Consider the following 20883-nt stretch of genomic DNA (forward strand, 5'->3'; position numbering starts at 1 on the left):
TACCGCAGACCCAGTGTGCTGTTTTACACAGAATGGAATCAACACAGAGGATCTGCATGCAGACTTCCAAAACCAAAAACTTGGGATACTCGTACCAAGCAAAAGGCAGCACTGCACAGTAAGATCTCTAGGAGCAGGTGAGGTGGTACATGTCTCATTTTAATGCCATGTAGATGATACATTAGTGTGACACTGCACCCTGACTCTCTCCCAACTTAACTCCAGGATTGCAGGCCCTAGTGTGCTCTGACTAGAAGACAGAGATGAGTTGACCCATCTCCTGCCTGCACAGCCGTGCTTCAGTGACTGGTGATTTTAGGAGAGGGATCAAGCTAAGCAGGGACAACACTAACAGTCACCATCTCACACCAGTCCAGCTACAGTAAGAAGAGGAAAGTCTTACTCTCCTCCCATGCTCTGTCTTGAACTTGGCCATATTACTAGAAGCATGGAGGTGCTAAGGGTTAGGATAAATAGGGTTGTTTTTTAGGAAGGGAAGCCCAGGAGGGTGAAGATATGTGGCTGCATATCAGAAAAGGATGATCTGAGGTCCCATGAGGGAGGGGAAAAAAAGGGGGAAAAGAAGGACAACCCAGATGTCTTCACCCTTTACAGAGCTCCTCAACACCTAATACTCCTCACTTTCCCAGGGCACTACTAACTCCCCATGGCCTTTCCCTTGGAACCTGCTCTGCTACAGCCTCAAATCTGCTTGCCCAAACATTCAAGCAGCAGCAAAATGCATTTTTTCCTGCCCAGCTGAGAAACTTTGCTCCATCTCTGCTCTTGGCAGGGCTCATTAGATGGGACACAGAGACTCAATGACTTAGTTTTTCCCCTCTGGGGGTGTTTTTATAGGAGTATCTTTTGATGCTATTTTTCATCAAATTGCATGTGAATTATTAGGAGGGGGTTGATTTTGATAACCCTTTCATTTCTGGTTTTACTTCTTGCTACAGTGGCAGCCTTCAGAGGGTACTAGCATAAGCTTTAAGGAAGCATGGATATTAGTATTTGTTGAGAGCACATCAGAGAACACAACTTTGAAGCTGGAAATATTCTTCAGCTGCAGTGTTCGGCCACAGTGCAGAGACATCCCCAGCCAGATGCCACTAAAGGAAAGACCAGAAAGAAGGTGGCCACCTGTATCTGAATCTGAGACTGGGAACACATCAAAAGTGCCATGCCTGCCAGTGCCATGGTCAAGTCTTAATACTTCAGGCAGGAAGGCTACAATGATTCTTCTGGTGGTCAGCAATCCTCCTGAGCTGGGACTTACTCTCAAAATTCAGGTGTGACAGAGCCCCAAACCTTTGACTGCTGAAGCAGCCAAGGTTCCTCTTCCCAGGCTCCTCAAGAAGCTGTGACGCCATTACCTCCTCCTAGGTGCTCAGCACTGCGTGCAGCCCCCAGGGTATCAGTGCAGCTGCCTGGGTGTTCCCTGACCTGCCTCAATCCTAGTGAACTGGCTTAGCAAAGTCTGTTTTATGAACCCTGGTGGGCAGAGGAGCGGTTCCAGTAGTCCTGGCTGTTCTTGGAAGTCCAATACTGCTTGGTCCAAGGCCCATATGCAACTCCCCAGGCATGCCATGAAGCTTAGTTCAGAGAGGATAGAGGCACAGACCCCATAGGACTATGCAATCCCTAAAGGGACCCTTTCAGGAAGGATGAAAAGGACCTGCCAGGATCTGGGTGATGAAGTGCCGGCAGAAGACTATTATATGCTGCAGTATGGGTCTTAGACCCTCGTTAGACAATACTGAAGGAAAGACCAGCTTACTGAGGGCTGTCAAGGGAGGAAGGTGAGCAGCAGTGGGGAAGAGGACACATGTGTCTTATGCCTCCTGCAAAGTGTCTCTGATGTGAGGAAGCGGACCTTGCCATATAATTTGGAGGCCACAACCACAGCCAGATTTTCACATCTTCAGCAGTATCTACTGATAGTGGGAGAGTTAGAGTAGGCAGAAGACATTTTGCCTTCTGGTTGGTGTGAAGAAGGGAATCTCAAATAGTGTATAAGGATCTGGGGAGGTGGTGGGAGCTGTAGGGGAGGTGGTGGGAGCTGTAGGGCAGGTGGAGGGAGCAGCCATGCTTTTTGGTATTAGAGTTGTGGCCATAAGGTCACAGCTAACTGTGCATGTTACGATACTGCTGAGGCAATGCCCACAGTGAGGAGCTGATGGGAGGGAAGGTCAAGAAACTGGGCAAGCTGTGCATGCTTTCATGCCCTGCAGTAAATCTTTTATGTAGGGACCATGTCCTTCTTGGTTCTGCTTCTTTCTGCCAGCAAAGGAAGCTCTGGGAGAGGTGGTGGGCTAAGGCAGGACAACCCCTACCTGTACCTATTACTGTTTTTCATCCCAAGCCACAGTAGCAGGACCAATGGAGTCGAGGTCTGCAGCAAGACATCAAATGAACAGCACAGAGGGTGACATGAGAGATCATCTCTTCTCCAGACCTCTCTCCTTTCTTGGTTCTGTAGGGGAGCCACTGTAGCAGGACTTCTTCCCATGACTTCTGCCTAAGGTACAAGCTGTGAGACAGACAAGTGTTAGGAGGGAAGGTGGCTCAAACAAAGAGGGAGGAGTGCATTGGTGGAGATGCTGGTGGGGCAAAATGCAGGAAACCTGCAGGCATTTGGTTTATCGGTGAAGAAGTGGGTCAGATGGAGGATAAAGTGAAAAGTAAGTTGGTGTCTGAGGCAGCAAAAGAGATGTCAGGAGGGACTGGGCAGGCCTAGAGGAGGAGAAAATGGTGGTAGAAGTGGGCACGAGGCAAACCAAAGAGCAGGAATATGGGTGGCCAAGCACATGGGCCAGGCAACACTTTGTGGTGGCAGCAGGAATGGAAAGGGTAGGGAAGAGTAATTACGTGGGCTTTGTCAGAGACAAGGCTGAGGCTCAGATGTGCTGAGGATGTGGGAGGAGAAGGGTGCAACAAGACATTGGGGGAAGAAAAACTGGGGAAACCGGGAAGGCTGTGGTTTATCTGTATGGGTGAGAGGGCTGTTCTGACTGCCCTGCTCATTGCACCCTGCACAGCACAAGAGATTTCTGCCCAGTTTCAGCTTATTTGAGTTGAGCTGATTTGAAAGCACTTTTAGAGATAACATTTCAGAAGGCACAATGGCCATATCTCTTCTAAAACAGATGTTTTTTCCAAGTTAGTGGCTTGTTAATGCTCTGTTCACTGTCCTTCCTATAGCCATTCTGTGCAAGCTTCTATATTAGTACTTATTTCAAACCCACAATTTACATAGCTTTTTAACTATGGAATTTCATAGAGCTTTAACTGAATTTCAGCTGCCACCTGTCTTCTGGTGGATATACAAGAAAGCAGCACATACTATAAGGTTTTCGAGAAATGGTATTTTGAATGGCTTTGAAGAAAAGCTCTTAGTCAATATCTCTCTGTGATGGAGTTCGGGTTCACAGGAGTTTCCAACACCCAGATATTGATGATGTGTTATATAATAGTAGAGCTATTATATACATAAATAACAGAGTTCCTACATCCTCTTCTGGTGAAGGGAGAGGAACATCAGTGTGACTGTAGAGGCTAATTCCCCAGCTTTGCAGAATTTAAGGAGGTGGTTAAAGTGGAGCAGAGGTCATAAATTACACATTTTAAAACTGTGTTTCTTCTAAAATATAAAAGTCATCTGTGCTGTGCCACGGCCTCAAAGGCCGAATCTCCCATGTAAGAGAAGACTGCAGAGTTCAGCACGTCAGCTGCTTTAACAGGAAGCTTCAAGCCTGGGTGGCAGATGGAAGAAACTGGTATTCTCTGTCTTACTGAGAATGTGGCAGCAGAACCAGTACTAGCATTTTCCCATCCAGGGGCTTTGCAAAACCAACCTCTGTCTTCATACAAGTTGTAAATTAGTTCATCCAACCCTGTCCTGATCAAAGAGTATCAAAGATAAATGTTCCCATTCTAGATCCAGCCATCAGAGCCACTCTTCCATTATGGCTTTGGTCTGTGCTGTGTTAACATGGTACCTGGCAGCAGGACCCATGCTTTGGAGGGGGTGTGCAGCACCCCGTGTCTTGTGCATATGTCTTAACCCACAGAACAAAAGACCTTTCCTTTCTCAGCAGAAGGAAGACTGGAGATGGGCCAGCACAAATGCTTTGAAGCACCTTGCCCAGAGTCTGCATAATGAGACACCAGAGAAGAGGAAGTTGACAAGGAAGTGGAACCACCATTTGGGGGGCACTGAACAACCTACTCTAATTCAGGTGCAATTTACAGTTGGCTTCTATGGAGCACAGAGTTCATCTGGCTCATCCCTAAGATCTAAATGGTGTTTCACTTTTCTGTTGTGCTTATAGGAAGTTCATTCATCCCAAGAGAGAGGTCACATCTCTTCTGCAGTACTTCATAATCTGAGATGATAATTATTATGCGGACTTCTTATTAATGCTGGAGTTAATACGAACAACTCTAGCTTGCCCACAGCATTTCTCAGAGGCTGGGTAGGATGTTTAGTGCAACAAATGACAAAAATTGGGAGCAAGGCATGTCAGCTGAGTGATTCCCTACATCCTGACATCCTCAAAGTTTGGAGTGTTATGTAGCCTACCTGTCCTGGGAAGACTTCTCCTGGTGTACCCTTGGCCTAACATGCTGAATGATTTCTTGCTTCTGCTGAACTGTTCCTCTCTCACAGGAATGTGAAAGGACACACTTGGACCACAGCAAGCATCCTAGCTCAATAGTTTCCAGCTATGGACAGTATCAGGTGCTTCTGGACTGACCGAGTCATAAGTGGTCCTTTCCTGAACACGCCTCTGTGAACTACAACTATGGGCAGCTGCCCAGGTAAGACTTGTGTTCACACTTCCGACAGACTCCAGATGTTTTTTTCTTCCAAGAATTTTCCAAACTGGTGTCTGAATCCAGTTTGTCCTTCAAGGTTTACCTCTAGATTGAACAAGCAGCTCCTCTGTTGGACTTCCTGCTTTCATTGGTAATTTCCTTTGATAAGCTAGTATTAGAAGAAACAGGAAATAAACATTCCCTGCTCACCTCTTTCAATACAGTTCATTACATCTATTGTTTCTCCGTGTGTCACCTCTTTTCTAGATGGAGTTCTAGTCCTCCTTTATTAATGCCATTTGTCATTATCCTTGAACTCTGCTCTGGTTCCTCTGGATCTTCTCTGTCAACAGGGAGACCAGAATTGCATGCATTACTCCAAACATGTTTTCTGTCTTGGTCTCTAGCAGTAATTCCTGATGTTCTGCTTGCCATGTTGACCATCCTGCAGATCTGAGATGATGTTTTTATAGAAGTCACCATATAGTCCTTTTCTGAAAGGCTGTACCTTATTTAGTGCCCATTGTTGAATGGAAATTCATTGTCCATAAAGGGAAACTAGTGAATTAGCTCAGACATAGACACTCATGTTGTAGACATCCTCCTGTCATCAGCTGGGTCTCTCCTCCCATCTCCCATTGTGTTGCTCTGTCCTTTGAAACTGATACTTTTTCTCCCAGCTGTTAGCTAAGGAATAAATAAATCCTCCGCCCATTGCAGATAATCTTCTAGAGCACTGACTGCTTCTGTATTTCTTCACCTAAGCATTGTCCTGCTGCTTTACTAACACTCAACTGATCATGTATCTGGCTGCCTTATGTTCTTCCTTAGCTCATACGAACAGGAATGGCAAGAAAGCAGTGGTTTCTAGGGTAGTCTGATTTTGCGGCCCTTTAAGTCCAGATCCTGGCACAGATCAGCCCCCCTTCTATCTCAAAAAGCAGTGCAGTAGAACGAGAAAAGGTTCAGAGAATCATATCAAGGCTAATCAAAGACAGAGGAAGGTGTTATACAAGGAGCGAAGAGTAGGCTGGGATTCTTCAATCTGGAAAAGAGGCAACTGATAGGGATACATTACAGGTCTCCTAGATTAAGCGGCTGAGAAAGGGTGGACAAGAACTGACAACAACTGGGGCATCAAACGAAGCCAGCTGGTTGCATTTTTAAAAGCACTGCATGTAGTTCTTCATGCCATTATGACATGGTCACCAGGCGTTGTGGGACTGTTGGCTACACCATGTCAAGGAAGCAAAAAGTTTGAATGGGGCTTAAGGGAGTACCATGCCAGTTTAAGGAAGAGAGAAAACACTGATTTTTTTACTAAAACTATCAACGCCACCTTGGGCTGGGGAAATCCCTAACCTGCAAATTCTTGGCATCTGGGAATTTTTTCAGGGGAAGTGTCTCTGCGTGCACATTCTGTTCCTGTGCTTTTCCCTGGGAATCTGCTTTTGCACATTGTCCCTGCTAGGTATGAGCCCAATTTGAAAATCTAAAGAGAAAATTGGCAAAACTGGGAAATAAATCAAAAGAAAATAAAACTACAAAGGGAGAAACATAAGCAGGAGTCCCTAGAGGACCTGGAATAGGGGTTGCAGCTCACTGCACTCAAAGTACACATGCACCAGGGTCTTCTTTTCACCACAGAAAGAACCTGTGTGAAGGATGCTATGAACTGCACTGTGAGTACACTCATCTTCAGTACTCTGTGGTGGATTTTGAGGCATAATTTCCAGGTCTGAACCTGCATACAATCTGAAATCCCAGATTTCCTTTGTTTGCTGGTGAAAGGTCCTGCTACTGTATGTCTGGGTAGGAATCCGGGGCAAGGAGGTGGAGTGAACAGATGTTCCTCAGGCCCAGTCTGAGGCAAGCATCTCAGTGTTACTTGGCCAGATAAAATGGTGTGTTGTGCGAGCCAGGTAGGTTGGTGAGACTGAAGTCTAGCAGCGTGTGCCATATGATTGCTCAAAATAGGAGAGAAGAGCAGGTTCAAGGTATTCCTTGCTCCCTAGAGATAACACTACTGGAATAGAGGGGGGTGTCACCCAACCGTACTAGCCCTAGTCCAGAAGACTTCAGTCTTCATAAGATCCACCAAGACCAATGCCTATTTCACAGAGGGAATCTCTGCCAGCTGCACGGGGATGCAGATTATGTATCAAAGGCTCAATTAGGGGATTTTCTTCTACGTTGCTATCTGCGAAAGGTCAGGTCATGCCAAAAAGCTGCCAGTCTTGCCAAGGCCATAAGAAAAAGTCAACAGCTCAGACAGGCCTCCAGTGAGGTGCCTGGGATGGATGGAAAAGAGCTGTCAATTGTAATTAATATTCAGATAGTCTATGTCGGGTTGCCTGGCTCCAACAGAGGAGTCTGAGGCTGCAGATAGAGGAGAAGCTGAGCCAGTCTAACAGCTCGCTGCTGCCTAAAGGGGAATATCTCTCTCACACACACACACACACACACACACACACGCACACACACACACACGCACACACACACACACACACACGCTGCTTTCCCCATCACCCTTCTGCTCCCCGGAGCACAAGCTCTTTCTCGCCATGTTCTGCCAAATCAGTGGGCTGAACCAGTCTATAATGGGTTTTGTGGGCACCAAGCTGTCTCCAAGTGAGACGTATGGATGCACAGCCCATGGTGGACCGTGCATTTGTCAGTAGTGAGCTGTTTGCTCAGCTCACACCATCTCACCAACCTTCCCCTGAAAACATCCAGTCCCAGGCCCACACGTAGCCTGGAGGCTGGAGCACCCATGCTGGCAAACAGCCATAACATTGACTAGGTGTTAGACCCCCTGCTCTGACCAAGTCCTGCACAGTCAGCATCTGAGCTTAGGTGAGCTGAATCTTACCCAAAGTGTCTTGAATTCAGCCCTGTAGTGTTCAGCTCAGTCCCTTTTCCAGTTTAGCCAGGTGTGTCCACAACTCCAAGGTGCTGCACTGGCACAAGCAGGTAATTTTGCAGGTATGGACAAATCACTGTTTTCAAAGATCTTAACATACAAATCATCAGTCAGGTGCATGCTGATAGATGAGTTTGGTTTAGGAAAGCAAAATCCGGGAAGTGCAGCCAAGTGGGGACTGTCCTGCCCCTTTCCCATCCTCAGACAATAGGGCATATTCCAAGCATGGGACCAAGTCCTAGATCATATTTGGACCCACAATGTTTAATAAGTGCTTTCAGGCATGGTGTTTTAAATCCTATGAATTTGCTTTAAACCACAGTTTCTGGGCCAAATTGTGGGGGCTAGCAGCTAAGAGTGCAGAGCTTTCTTTTTTCATCAGCTGCATACTCTAGAAGACAGAAACAGCCCTACGAATTAACCAAGGACAAGACAAAGAGCAATGAAAAGGAGCAAAGAGTGATCTAAGAAGAAACAAAGTGTGGACATGACTGATAGACTTAAGGGTCCTGAGGGTAAAATTTACTAAAAACTATTAACAGTTCAGCCTCAAATCGATCAGCTGACATTTCCTAGTCAAATAAATTTAAGTGGAGTAGAGTTTGGGAGAGTTACAGAGTAAATACTGTGTTGAGATGAAGAGAGAAGAACAGAATAGAAAAATTTGGATTGAGAAGGAAGGTAGGAAGTGCTGATGTAATGCATAACACGGTGAAGAAGAGGGGAGGAGTTGAAAACATGCTGTTTGAAGTACAGCTTTATAAGGCACCAATGAAAAAACTATAAAGATCTACCTAAATAAACCCTATCCACAGATTTGTTAAACTGGACTCTGTTTGGGAATCTGTATTGCCTTGCTTTCACAGACAGAAAAGTGTCACAGCTTGACCCTTAGTGATTGTGACTATCTGAAAGGGGAATCTGTCCCTTGCAAGGATGACTCGACTTCGAGGCCTAAGTTTATAACCGAAATATTTAAAATTGGACTGACTGAATAGCAAGCCTCCGTCCTGCTCTGATTCTGGAAAAGAGCAAACTGCCAGGGCTGCGTTTTCCCCGTCTGTTCCATCTCTTGCTCTGCTACCGTCCCGCTGCCAGCAGGTGGTACTGTGCACCCAAGGATCACGCAAGCAGCAAGGCTTTTCCATTGAGAAATCCTTCCAGACAATTTGGAAAGTTGCTTCCTTTTTTTTCTTTTTTCTTTTTTTTCCCTCTACCTACTTGCTGAGCCCTTGTCTCCCTGAACCGCTCTTGCCCTGTGCTCCTGAGATGAGGTGCTTTTGTGCAAGGGTATCAGCTTGCAGCAGTCGCTCCCTTCGCTCCTCATGGTGACGCTAACCACTCAGACAAGTGTTAACCTGGTTTTTGCTTCCTCTTCATCACACAGTACAGCTCCATCCCAGAGTGCGGGGGGGAGATGGACGGTGATGTGCCAGTCCCCCAGGTACAGTTGTTCCAGAATAGTTGTCCTGCTGCATCCTCACAGCTGGCACACACAAGTGATGAGCACTGCCAGGTACCCAAGGCCTGGGGGAACATGTCTTCAGGGATATAATCTGTGCTTCGCCTTGTCGAACAGTCCAGGTTTGTTTGCATACCAGGGAAGCATTATATAAAGCCCGGTACCTAAATCCACATAGCTAATGGACACGCTACATTTCAATGCTATGTGGTCTGCTGTGGCAGGCCCACTGGATGGCACTGTGTCACACACTCCCCCACTCCTTTGGCAAGTCACACCCATCCTAACATGTTTATTCCCTAGATCATAGACTACAGAGAGCATAGGTGGGCTGCAACTGGTCTGCAGGTCAGTATTAGTCACTGTACTGCCTGCCTTGCCCTTTGTGATGTTTTCCATTACAAATAAAAATGGACTTGGAGAAACACCGACAACTGAGGAGAACCAGCCATGGGTCAAAGAGGTATGAGCAGGACACAATATGCTGCACATGCTAGCTCTGATGCACAGATGTAGACACACATGAACACAGAGACCATGGTCCTGCTCTAATACACAGAAAACCTACTCATTTTTGTATGCACTTTCCATCAAAAACATGCTAACAAAGCCATATATGAAGATGACAGTGGTGTATACAGAGACCCACAAAACAGTTATACCAGTTCAGTTTGCTGCTGTGATTCACCGCCTAGCCCACAAACAGGGTACCTGGATAGCTGAAGCAGTAAGCCCTGGAGGGGAACAAGTTCCTGTGACAAGACTGTTATACAGGAACTTAACCCAGGACAGTCACTAAGGAGGGGCTGAGGAGCGCTCACTTCCCTGTCTGAGACTGGTAACACTGGGATTCTGGTACAGATAGAACCACACCAGTTGGGGGATGCTCCAGCTGGCTTTTCTGCCTTGTTACAGGACAGAAGTAGATTTACAGGGATCAAAAGGGAGGCTTGAGTAGCAGCTTCCGCTGGCAGTAAGACCTCCAAGTGTGGCACGCTTTCCTAGCTACATGACAGGAACGCCCCCATGGGGATGTGTAGCTCCCTCAGCGCTCCAGCTCCCTTCCCCTGTCCACTCCGGGGTCATGCTCATGCACTCGTTTGCTCTCTGAGGCACTCAAGTCTCTTTTTGTTTTATATAAGACAGTAGGCATGAGTCTCCTCACTGTGAAAGCACTAAACACAGAGAATGAAAATTATCAGCTGCAAAGCAGGGCCATAGTAGGAGCTGAGAAAACAAGGCTCACTTTGGGGTTAGGAGGGTAGGATGCATGATCACATGTCCAAAAAGCAGAGGTGGGAGCAGGAGTGGTAGATGAACGGAACACTAAAATGGGGCAAAGTCAGGCAAAAATATTTCTCCTGAACTTGTGCAAATACTTCTAAGTTGTTCCAGGTGCTCTCCAGTTAATACCATAACGGGAACGTTCCTCCTGAGCAGAGAGGTTCATCAGTGGGAACAGGCAGCTGACCAGACCTCATTCAGCTTTTGACCAGCCAGCAGGTTTCATGTCTGAATTTTTCATGTGATCCCAGGTCTGTGCCCTCTTTCGGGACAGCTCCCAGGAGACATACTTCCTCTTACACCACACAGTGTTTAGTTGGTCAGCAGCACTCCTTATGTGCTGCATGGAGCCAGGGAGAATAAGCAAGAAGGATCCTGGCTCTGTAACCCATTGGTCAGATGACTCCTGTGACATTGTTCTAGTCTATTTAAAAGTTGTGTATTATTATGCACAAAAAATTAGACTAAATAATTAACTTGCAAATCAATACAGCATCATCATTGACTTATAGAAGTGCTGGTGGAAATGGACCTCAGGACATCTCTAATTCAACTTCCTGTTCAATGCAGGACTAATGTCAGAAGGTTTTCCACGGATTTGTCTACCTGAGTCTCCAAAACCTCAAAGGATGGAGATCCCACAGCCTCTCTGGGTAATAATATTTTTTCAGACAAAGTTCTGTGTTAAAAAAGAAACCCAAGAAGCTGATGGAAATGGTTGTTCTTCACAATCATGTCAACCCCATCCTCCTTGACACCTCAACCCTCCAGTCCCTTCGAATGCTTTGCTCCAAGAGTAGCTCTGCCCACACGTAGCCGAAGGCTGCTACCCAGGAGTGAGCTGGGACCCAGTTACCCAGCCTGGCTTGGCTTCTCCCCCTTGTCCTTCTGCCTCACTCCCATCACAGTACCCAACACTGCAGCTCAGCACAAGAGGGGAAATGGGCTCTGGGGTGATGTCCTAGGGGCTGGAGGGGAGAGCAGAGCCTAGATTCATTCCCTACTCCCTATTCCCAGCCATACATGGTCTTTCATAGCTCACTGTCACACCTGCAGCACCAGAGGTCTGCTGGCTTTGACAGAAGGCCTAAACGCCCCTGACAACCCTTGGAAAAGGAGAAGTGGACTCTAACCCAGCTGAGTCTAGCTGCTAAGGAAGTGAAAGCTGCAGGCTGTGCTATGCCTGTGGGAGACTCATTTCTCTTGCCTGCATCTCTGGCTTCACTTTGCCTTTTAGTCCCTTGAATAGAGCATTGTACAGGCCCAAGCAGAAATTCATGCAGCATTTTACACTAGAGACTGGAAGTACAAGTACCATGAAGAGGAATAGGCAAGGACACAACCTGAGCAGTACAATACAGCTTTGGGACTGGTATTTGCAACTGTCACTGGAGAAATCAGAGGAGGCAGCACAGAGCTCAATCAAGAAGAATTTATCCTTTTCACATTTATTTCCAGCATCTGGCCAGCCAGACCCACAGCTCAACCAGAAGAGATCTCCCCTGAAAACCCAAGAGCCACAGCAAACAGGAAAACCGTCTCCCGCTCCCCTAGAAAAGGTCTTCAGCCCCCCTTCCTCTGCAAGGCTGTTTTATGCAGGGTCTGATGTGACAACAGACGGCACGAGCTGTTTATCAGCTCCAAACGCGTAAAAATTTCATAACTATAGAGGAAGTGGGGGTGGCGTGCTGCAGCAGGGGGAACAGGCAGCTGAAAGAGATAGCGGTCTGCCCTCCAGGGATGGGTTCCCCAGGGCAAGGGGTGCACAACTTGTCCTAGTTTTTTTCTGCCTGAGATCAGAATGCATAATTGCAGGAGGAGACAAGGGGGAAAATGAGCCGAAGACTCGTAACTGCAGAGGCCGGTCCCTATGAGCAAAGGGCCACATGTCTCCTTTTATCGCCAGCCATAATTCCCTCCTTGGCTCAAAGGCGGCTGTGAAAAGAGCAGGACTGGTTCAAACTTCCTTGGGGTCTCCGTGGCAACGAGCCCTGCAGGGGCCTTTTCTTCCTTTCCCCCCTTTCCTCTTTTGTTGTTGTTGTTGTTGTGTCATTAAAACTTCCCTGCCAAGGGCCCGGATTGAATCCCTACGGCGCAGCTCCAGGCCTCCTGCCTGCCTCCCAGCCAGCTGTCCTCACCCTCGGCCACCCCCAGCCCAGCCCAGCAAAGCCCAGCCCCAGACCAGCCCCAGACCAGCCCCAGCCCCAAGCCTAGCCCAGCCCCAGCCCAAACCCAATCCCAGCCCCAGCCCAGACCCAACCCAGCTGAACCCAGCCCCAGTCCTAGTCCTAGCCTCAAGCTCAGCCCCAGCCCCAGCCCCAGTCCGTACCCAGCCCCAGTCCCACATTTGTCCCCCCATATTTCATCCTCTTACAATGCAGCTGAACATCCTTATGCTGATCAAGCACATATTGTGATTCTGTGAGCTCTTGGGCTTAGCTGTCTCAGCAAGGGCACGAGGGCAATCTAGACCTGCTGTCCATGCTAGAGTGCTCATACACAGTTGAACCAGACCATGCTTGAGCAGAGCTTGTCTTCCTATAAAGGCTTCAGGCACAGCAAGACCTGTTGGATTCCTGCAGAGCACAGTGCCCTTCAGGAGTCAAATTCTTGGCCATGCACAGCAATACCAGACCCAGCAAAGGCCTCATAACTGGTCTTTGAATGCAGGTGATAACCCAGGAAGACTGAGATCTCCTCCATTAACCCATACCTTTGGCAGGACCACTAACATGGGGGAGGTGAGGCGGTGCAGCTCATCAGAACAATCTAACAGAGCAAAACTATATCTGCTCTGGTGATGTGCCAGCTGTCCTGGACCATGGCACTCACTTCTTGGCATCCTCAGGATCAGGATGTGTATAGATGGAGACATTATAGATGGCCACTACAGCCTGGGTAGGTATCAGAGTCTCAGCAGGGAGAGAGTCTTCAGTTCTGGCAGTGCTCCAGCGGCAGTGTCTACCATTACTCTACCCTATGGCCCAGAAGTGCAACATCAACGTAAATGCGTGTTGCTCCTTTCAGTCCAACGGCGTAAGCACTTGCCTGCATCAGAGGGCCCCAGGATTTCCAGCTACAACATCCTGGAAAGTCATGGCCTGCCCCAGAAATATCTGGTCTGTTTTTATCATGTATTCTCCAGCCTTTAGGATATTCCCAGGCTGAAGTCCTGGGAAAAGAAGGGAGCGGCATGACTCTGCTCTCTTTGCTCTCCATCCCTTCCCCCAGTCCCTGTCATGCATTCCTCCAGATGTCAGAGCAGACAGAGCTGTCTTCAAACAAGCTCAAGACCTGGGGCACAGTTTCTTCACAGGCTCAGCTAGTCCAATTAGTCAGATTTACTGCAGTTGTGAAAGGCAGCTCTGCCTCTCTTGTAGAGTGAGGCTGGCCTCAAACACATAGGGCATAAAATTGCCCCGCACCACACAGTTGCAGACAGTGTGCACTAACCACACAATGCTTTTTACAATGGACCTGTTCCCCAGAAAGCTCTGGGGCTGGTGTTAAGTCTGCTTCCTCACCAGCAAGACTATGTACAGCTACAACCATTCATCTACAAATGCTCATCAGCCATCTACGCTTGCTCACACACACCTATGTGTAGACCACGTACACACACATTGGCAATCAATGCTCTACACGTGCTCAACCATCCTAATCACACCTCTTCTGTATCCCAAGCTATTGCTTCAACTTGATGAAAAATCAAAATAACGTGATCCCTAGGGAACTTTTGCCTGGGGTGTTAGCCTGCCTGACTGAGGTACTGCAGCAGCAAAGGCTGAACAGGACCCTAAAACTTACCTGGAAATAATTTCTACAACAGCAACTGACAGCTGATGGGACAGATGCCCTCCTCTGCCAAGCTCTGATCTTCCCTTATCTCTGAAGAGAGTAGGGATGAGTACAATCAGTCCTTGGATAAAAGAACAGAAAGTGAACAGAGAAGACTATAAGGCTTCATCACATTTATTGCCTCTCCCTAAGCCCTTCACTGAAGCAATGTTCCTCCACGATGCAGTGTGAGCCAACACTGTTTCAGGCAGAATTGTGCCAATTAAACATAATATTTATGTCCCTGTATTTACTGAAGTTTGATATGGGTTTCAGTGCTAGCTCTCTGTGCTCTGAGCTGTGACAGTCATTAAATCCATGTGTCCTAGGGCTCCATTAGGTGATTCTTTTCTGCAGATCTCCATGACAAGATAGAGGAAAGCATCTGAAAAACTAAACAGAGTGCAAACTAAACCTGTGCAAACAGAGTACGAACTGCTAAAGGAAGTTAAGGCGGTGACAGTCTGAAAGAAAGTCTGAAAGACAGTCTGAAAGTCTGTAACAGTTCCAGGTCAGTGGCACCCAGGCACTGAGAAACCATGTCCTTAGAAGATTTCTGTCTTACTGGCAATGGTGGAGGAAGCAGCATTCAACATTTGCACTTCATGCATTTCCTGTGACCCCCTGGCCACAGAGCAAAATATACTTGAATAAAAAGGAGGAGAAAAAGTAAATAAGATGGAGCACCATTTATCATTCATTCTGGCCTTCAAATACAAGAACTGGGATCCCAGTTCTGCGCATATGTTCAGTAACAGCAATGGCATCTATTTTTATTATAAAGTCTATGATTCATAGCTGTACCTTGATGTTCTAGCTCAGGTCCTCACAACCAGAGAGTGAGACAGTTCCTTCCTGAAGGAACTAATATGACACACAGAGAAGCAACTACTTCCAAAATTTTACAAGCAGGAAATACAGACACAAATAAGGAACCTGACCTATCAGAATCACACAAAGAGTCACTGACAAAGCCAAGAACACTACACCAAGTTTTCTGAGTTTGTGTATGACAGTTGGTACTGTATCAGGTTACTCCACCAATGTTTTTAAAATGCAATCTCTTGTTTCCAAACAAAAAATGGAAATCCCATTCCTTTGGCCCCAAGTCCTTCTGGGACATGAAAAGCCGGTACAAAAGAGCTTCTAGCATTTCTGGAAGACAGAAAACACCTTAATGAAACAGTGCAGGATTTCTATACTGTGGGCTTAGAAGAGTTTGTAGAAAAATGAAGGGAGTGGGAGGAGGGCATTTGCAGAACAGTAAGTCATGAAGTTTTTCCTAAAACGATAAAAAAAGATGATGAAGAGTTTTAGTAAGTGCTTTCCATCACCATCATCTTTACTGACACCAGGCCTCAGGCTAAACCCTGGCTTTCCCCTCCTTTTTACATGGAACATGCTTCATTTTACTGGAGTTCCAACAAAAAAGGAATCACGCTTCAACCTTTAGCACCTTCAGACAGGGAAACTTCAGTGAAATATCAGGCAGAAACATCATCATGGTGCTCATCTGACCAAGTAAAGATCCATCTTCCTATCCCAGTGGATCAGACTCCCCCACTGTTATCTCATGTAGGCGCCTAAAAGCTTTACACATCACCTGTACACAGGGCTCCTTTGAACATAACAGACTGGCAAACATAAGAAGGCAGCCTTCCTGAAATCCAGCATATGACATAAATTTGGAGATCTTAATAAAACTTTGCTGGAGAAAACATGGATTCAAGGTACCTAACAGGAGGGAAGGGTGTGCTAAGTGGGTCCATGCAGTATGGACGTGTTGGAGCATACCCCAAGATCAGTGCTGATGGAGCATGTTGAGAAGATACGTGGAAATATATGAAGTTGTTCCAGTCCAAACAAGGTCAGGAGTGATGTAATACCCACTGAGGCACTTCTTTAAATCATACTGCTCAAGTGTTAATACAAGATGCTGCGTTTCCAGGTAATGACTGTGCTTTGGTGTGTCCAGCTACCATGAGCTGTGATAGCAAGGAGAAGAAAACAGTAGAGGAGGGGAGTTTGTTAGGGACAGAGGGAACATAAGTGTCTAGAAGAGAGGATATATGGCCAAGAAAACTGAGAGACAGCTAAATTTATAGAGAAATGTTAATGTTATCGGTCATAAGTTAGCAGCAAACCCAGCCCTCAGAAAGACACAGGTTTCTGGTAGTTTAGATTGTGGAAGGCACTCAGATTGCTCGTTTATATTTGGGGGAGGAGCTTCAGATTTTATATATTTTCCAATATGGATTTATTTTAGGATTAAAGACGAGAGTCACCAAAATACTAACTGCTATTTTGCCTCCACTTTAGACACTAAGCCCAAAGTTTAGGTCCACAAAACAGGAAACCCAGCTGCTTCTGAGATCTTGCACTTCCCAGAGGCCCGTGGTATCAAGGCACACACATTCTCATTTCTGTTTCTGGCCATACTCATAAGTGCCCAAATGTGCAGTTCAACATTTAGCAACTAGCTAAGTTACTCTCCACTGTTCTCCACTGAACCAAAGTTGATCTGCAAATCAAGCACCATAATGCCATTGCTTATTGCTACAGAATGAATCATTGTTCTTGTACAATCTCTGCCTTCCCCACCACATCAGATCAGGCATCTGAACCCTCTCTGGCAGCAGTGACCCCAGGTCATTCATCTCTTGCCCTTCACTGTGTGATTTGAGTCACCCTCTTTGTGTCACACTGATGATGGTGTAATTTCACCAAGGCCAGCAGAAGTGCACCAGGAACAATTTTAGTTCCTCGTGCTTACACTCATCAACTGCTTGGTTTATTGAGGTGCGTAATGAGACCAAATCCAGGCAGACTCCATGGTCCCATCAGCTTCCCTGGGCACTTGGCTTGTTTCTGCCAGTGGATTCCCATGGAGGAAACAGAACCTAAAAGAAGGAAAAGTGACAAAAGTTAGGGCACTGTCCTGCATTACGCCACGGAGAAAGAGAATTATGTCTTCAATGGGATCACAGTGACTCTTTGCTGGACTGTTGTTAGAATTAATCAAAGGACCTCCTCTAAATGCCTAAACATGTCCATGAGCTTGCAGTGGGCTGTACTATGTTGCTAGCACAATACAGAAAAACTTCTATACTGACACTGTAAAGGCAACAGGACTTTTCCTGAGCAGTCCAGCTATTGTTCATTGCTGGGCTTATTCAAACTGGGCTAGGAAGTCAATATTGCCAAATTGTACAGACCAATGTGATTCAAAAGACCCTCAGTAAATAAAACTCTCAGTCAACAGTATGAGGATGTATCTGTAGTTGAAATTTTGAAATTGCACTCTTTTTGTTAACTGTCATTTCCTCTCAGAAAGTAAATTTAAAAGTAGGATTTGCACAATGACGTATAAATATTTGTTTAGGTTAGCATGAAATTTCCCCGGGGTGATTTTAGCATTTAAGGATCAGATTTTCATTTCGCAGCAGAGAAAATTGAGAGTAAGTCTGCTGGATTCATGGCTGACATTGTCTTCAGTCCAGTGATACAAGTCATGATCCCTGTCAAGAAATGCCTACCGTTTTACAGCTTCATGGATCTAGGCTTATACAACTAAAATCAATGGACATTTTTCTACTCATTCCAGTGGGAGAAATTTGGAGCCAAGAGTCACTTCCATCTGATTATTCTGTACCAGTCTATCATGTCACATGTGAACAGAGTTAGAGACCATAATGACCTTCTACTCACAGGACCTGCAGGATCTCCAAGCCAAAACAACTGTAGACACGCTCAAAAGCACATAGTATCTTCCCAAAAAGTAGGACATCATGAATTCCTGTTGACCCTGGGACAAGCAGTCCACAATGTTCAGAGCAGACAAAGAGAGTACTGGATGGGAGAAGTTAAAAGGTGTGGGAGGACAAGGAACTCAATGTGAGACTTGATCAGATACCTGTCAGAGTCAACGCAGAGCTTTCCCTTGGCCTCAGTGAGCTAAGGATCAAATCTTTACAAATGTGCTATGCTGTCTGTGGCCACATCAGTGTGACACTGGCAGTTATCGCGATGTGGGTGAGCATCTCAGCATCTCCACTTCTTAGGTAATGCAGCACTTCCTGAGGCAACACTGCTACACACAACTTTTCCAAATAAACAGCAACTAAGGTCTCCAGATTTGGGGTCTTAGGTCGCTTTTGCACACTTTGTTGTCTGCAGAAGAAGCACTTTCTGGCTTCTTATTGCCTTGATTTATAAATCCTAACCTAAAGAAATTGATAAAGAGCACTTTGCATTGTTTTCTGGTGTCTGATGGGATGGAAATGTCCCAGCCACCAAGAACTGCCAGTGTCCTGGATGATAGAGAAATTGTCTTTCTCTGTTGCCTGGCTGAATGCCTCACACATGCTCCAACTCCAACTTGTCATTCAATTCAGATTCCAAAAGAAGCTTCCTCAAATCAGATTTCTGTGCTGTTTGGGATTTTTCATGTTTTTCTATGGAATGTCAGTCACCTGTAGGATCATCTGAGATATCTCACTTCAGTCTCTCCTTTTGCTGCCTGTTTAACAGTTTGACATTTCAATGACTAAAATGGTTTCACCCAGTACTTTTACCCCTTATTGCCTTTGTGGGCCTCCTAAACACTCACCAGTAGAGGTACAAACCAGTATCGCAATTTAAGGTCTGGTTTTGTTCGTAACAATTATCGGCTCTCTAGCTGTACTCCATGGCTACGTCAGTCCTAGTAAGTTAAAAGTGCCTGTGACCATTCTCTGGTACTGGAACCAGACAGACAGGGACAGAGAACAGCCTTCATCCATCCTACTAAACTCACCCTCCATAAGATGGGGGTCATATCTTAAGGTCCATTAGGAATAGTTCCTATTCCATGTTAATCCCAAAATTGTGACTAGAAGTTGCTCAAGACAGTACTAGCTGGCGAGGTCAGGACCTTGCCAGGATCTATGCTTCAGATCTAACAACCTGGACAATAAAGTTTCAGATCTGGGGAACATTCCCCATTTAATTTGGTGGAACAGATTAAATCTATGGGTCCCCATGCCCATTTAAAAGCCATGGCTTATTAAAGCCAAGTGATTGCATTCAGTCAAACATAGCTAGGTGTCACATAAGAGATTTTCCAGGACAGACTACACCTAATATTCCCTTTGGAATTTGAAATCTTACAAGAGGAACAAGCCATGTTAATATGATGGCTGCTAAGCCCATTGGCCTAAGCCTGGAGAAGATTTGTCTCATAGTCCATACAGCAGATTCAGGGATTGATGAGGAGGCAATGTGCAGAGCAGGGAGGTGATGGATGTCCTCTCTTGGACACATGATGGCCAAGAACCTGCTTACCACCTATGAGAACAGCTGATGCAGCTCTGCATTACCTCAGTGTCCAAATACAGTAAAATCTTTAAGAACTGGGAAAAAAGCAAGAGAGCCAGATGAGGCAGGTGCATCCCAGTAATTAATTACCAACAAGGAATTCATTTGCACCCACAGCCTTAGTACCAGGAGAAGGTCTGTAGTATTTGAAACTATCAGATGCATTGGACTGCTCAAGCCAGGACTGTGGACCTCTGTTATAGCCATTGCTCTCCACTACAGTAGTTTGGTGGGTACTCCTAAAGAGCCTAATCTCCAAGTGTTTATAAACCAGGCAGCTTCACTGCAGACCCTGGAACTGTGATGGCTCGAGATGCTTTGTGAGCAAAAGCACCTTTTTTTGACTTCTCCATTCTTTCTGTTGAGTCATTCCCTAGCCCTGCTACTCAGACACAATAGTGCCCGTAAATACAGCTTCTCTATGCAATAACAAAGATAGTCAAGGAAAATCTTTGCTAGGTCTATTTGCAACATGCAACCTGTATAGAGAACTGATACTGCTTGTGATGATCTTTTCTTATTGCATGTGTGTTTTTTTATTAATATTTTCATTTTTCTGCACCCAGCAATGCACTTCACAAGAAATTAATTAATGGAATATCTTCACATTTTTCTCCCCCACTCTAACCATGACATGGCATTTTTTCTCAGGCTGCCATTACTTCCCCCCTCCATCCATCCCACCCACAAGCTTTTAAAAGCCTGGGCAGTGCTGATTTCATTTAAAGTTTATAACCAGTTTTGCCCACTGGGCTCACTTCAACATATTGATACACTTTCAGAGGGTCATTCTGGCTCTTTGGTGCTCCCTTCAGTTCTGCCTCCCTCCTGCAAGGGTTAATGTTCACCTCCCTCTCCATCTAAAGAATAAGTTGTCTATCTCACCCCCACCGTGAGCTTAAGCAAAATCAGCATCAGCCTTCATCCTTACCTTGCAACGTCTTGGCATGCCAAGCCAGAAGCAGAGTCTGTGCATCCTGGGTTTCTGAGTGAACTTAGGGGGGGAAGAAGAAATTAAAAACAAAACCCCACCAAAAATCTCACTACCCCAGTAAGGTCTCTTGCAAAAAGGGTTTGACTGTGGAAGCAAGGGCTAGGAACAAAGTTGTGGGGTAGAGGGGGAGGAGAGCATGATTGACAGCCCTGAGCTGAGACTCATCCCTTACCTTGGGCCATGCGGTCTGATTGGCTGCCTGCTGAC

The 20883-nt window shown here is 46.1% G+C and overlaps 1 long non-coding RNA gene across 1 annotated transcript; it reads right to left on the minus strand.

Moving 5' to 3' along the window:
• Nucleotides 1-14741: 14741 nt before the first annotated feature.
• On the minus strand, nt 14742-20824 carry LOC112987813 (uncharacterized). Its single transcript, XR_003260383.2, has 2 exons — nt 20614-20824; nt 14742-17227 (listed from the first exon to the last, which is right to left on the minus strand). It is a non-coding gene; the product is annotated as an uncharacterized LOC112987813 (long non-coding RNA).
• Between the last annotated feature and the right edge of the window lie 59 nt (nt 20825-20883).

This window comes from Dromaius novaehollandiae, chromosome 22 (genome assembly GCF_036370855.1).
Source record: "Dromaius novaehollandiae isolate bDroNov1 chromosome 22, bDroNov1.hap1, whole genome shotgun sequence".
Lineage (NCBI taxonomy): Eukaryota > Metazoa > Chordata > Aves > Casuariiformes > Dromaiidae > Dromaius > Dromaius novaehollandiae.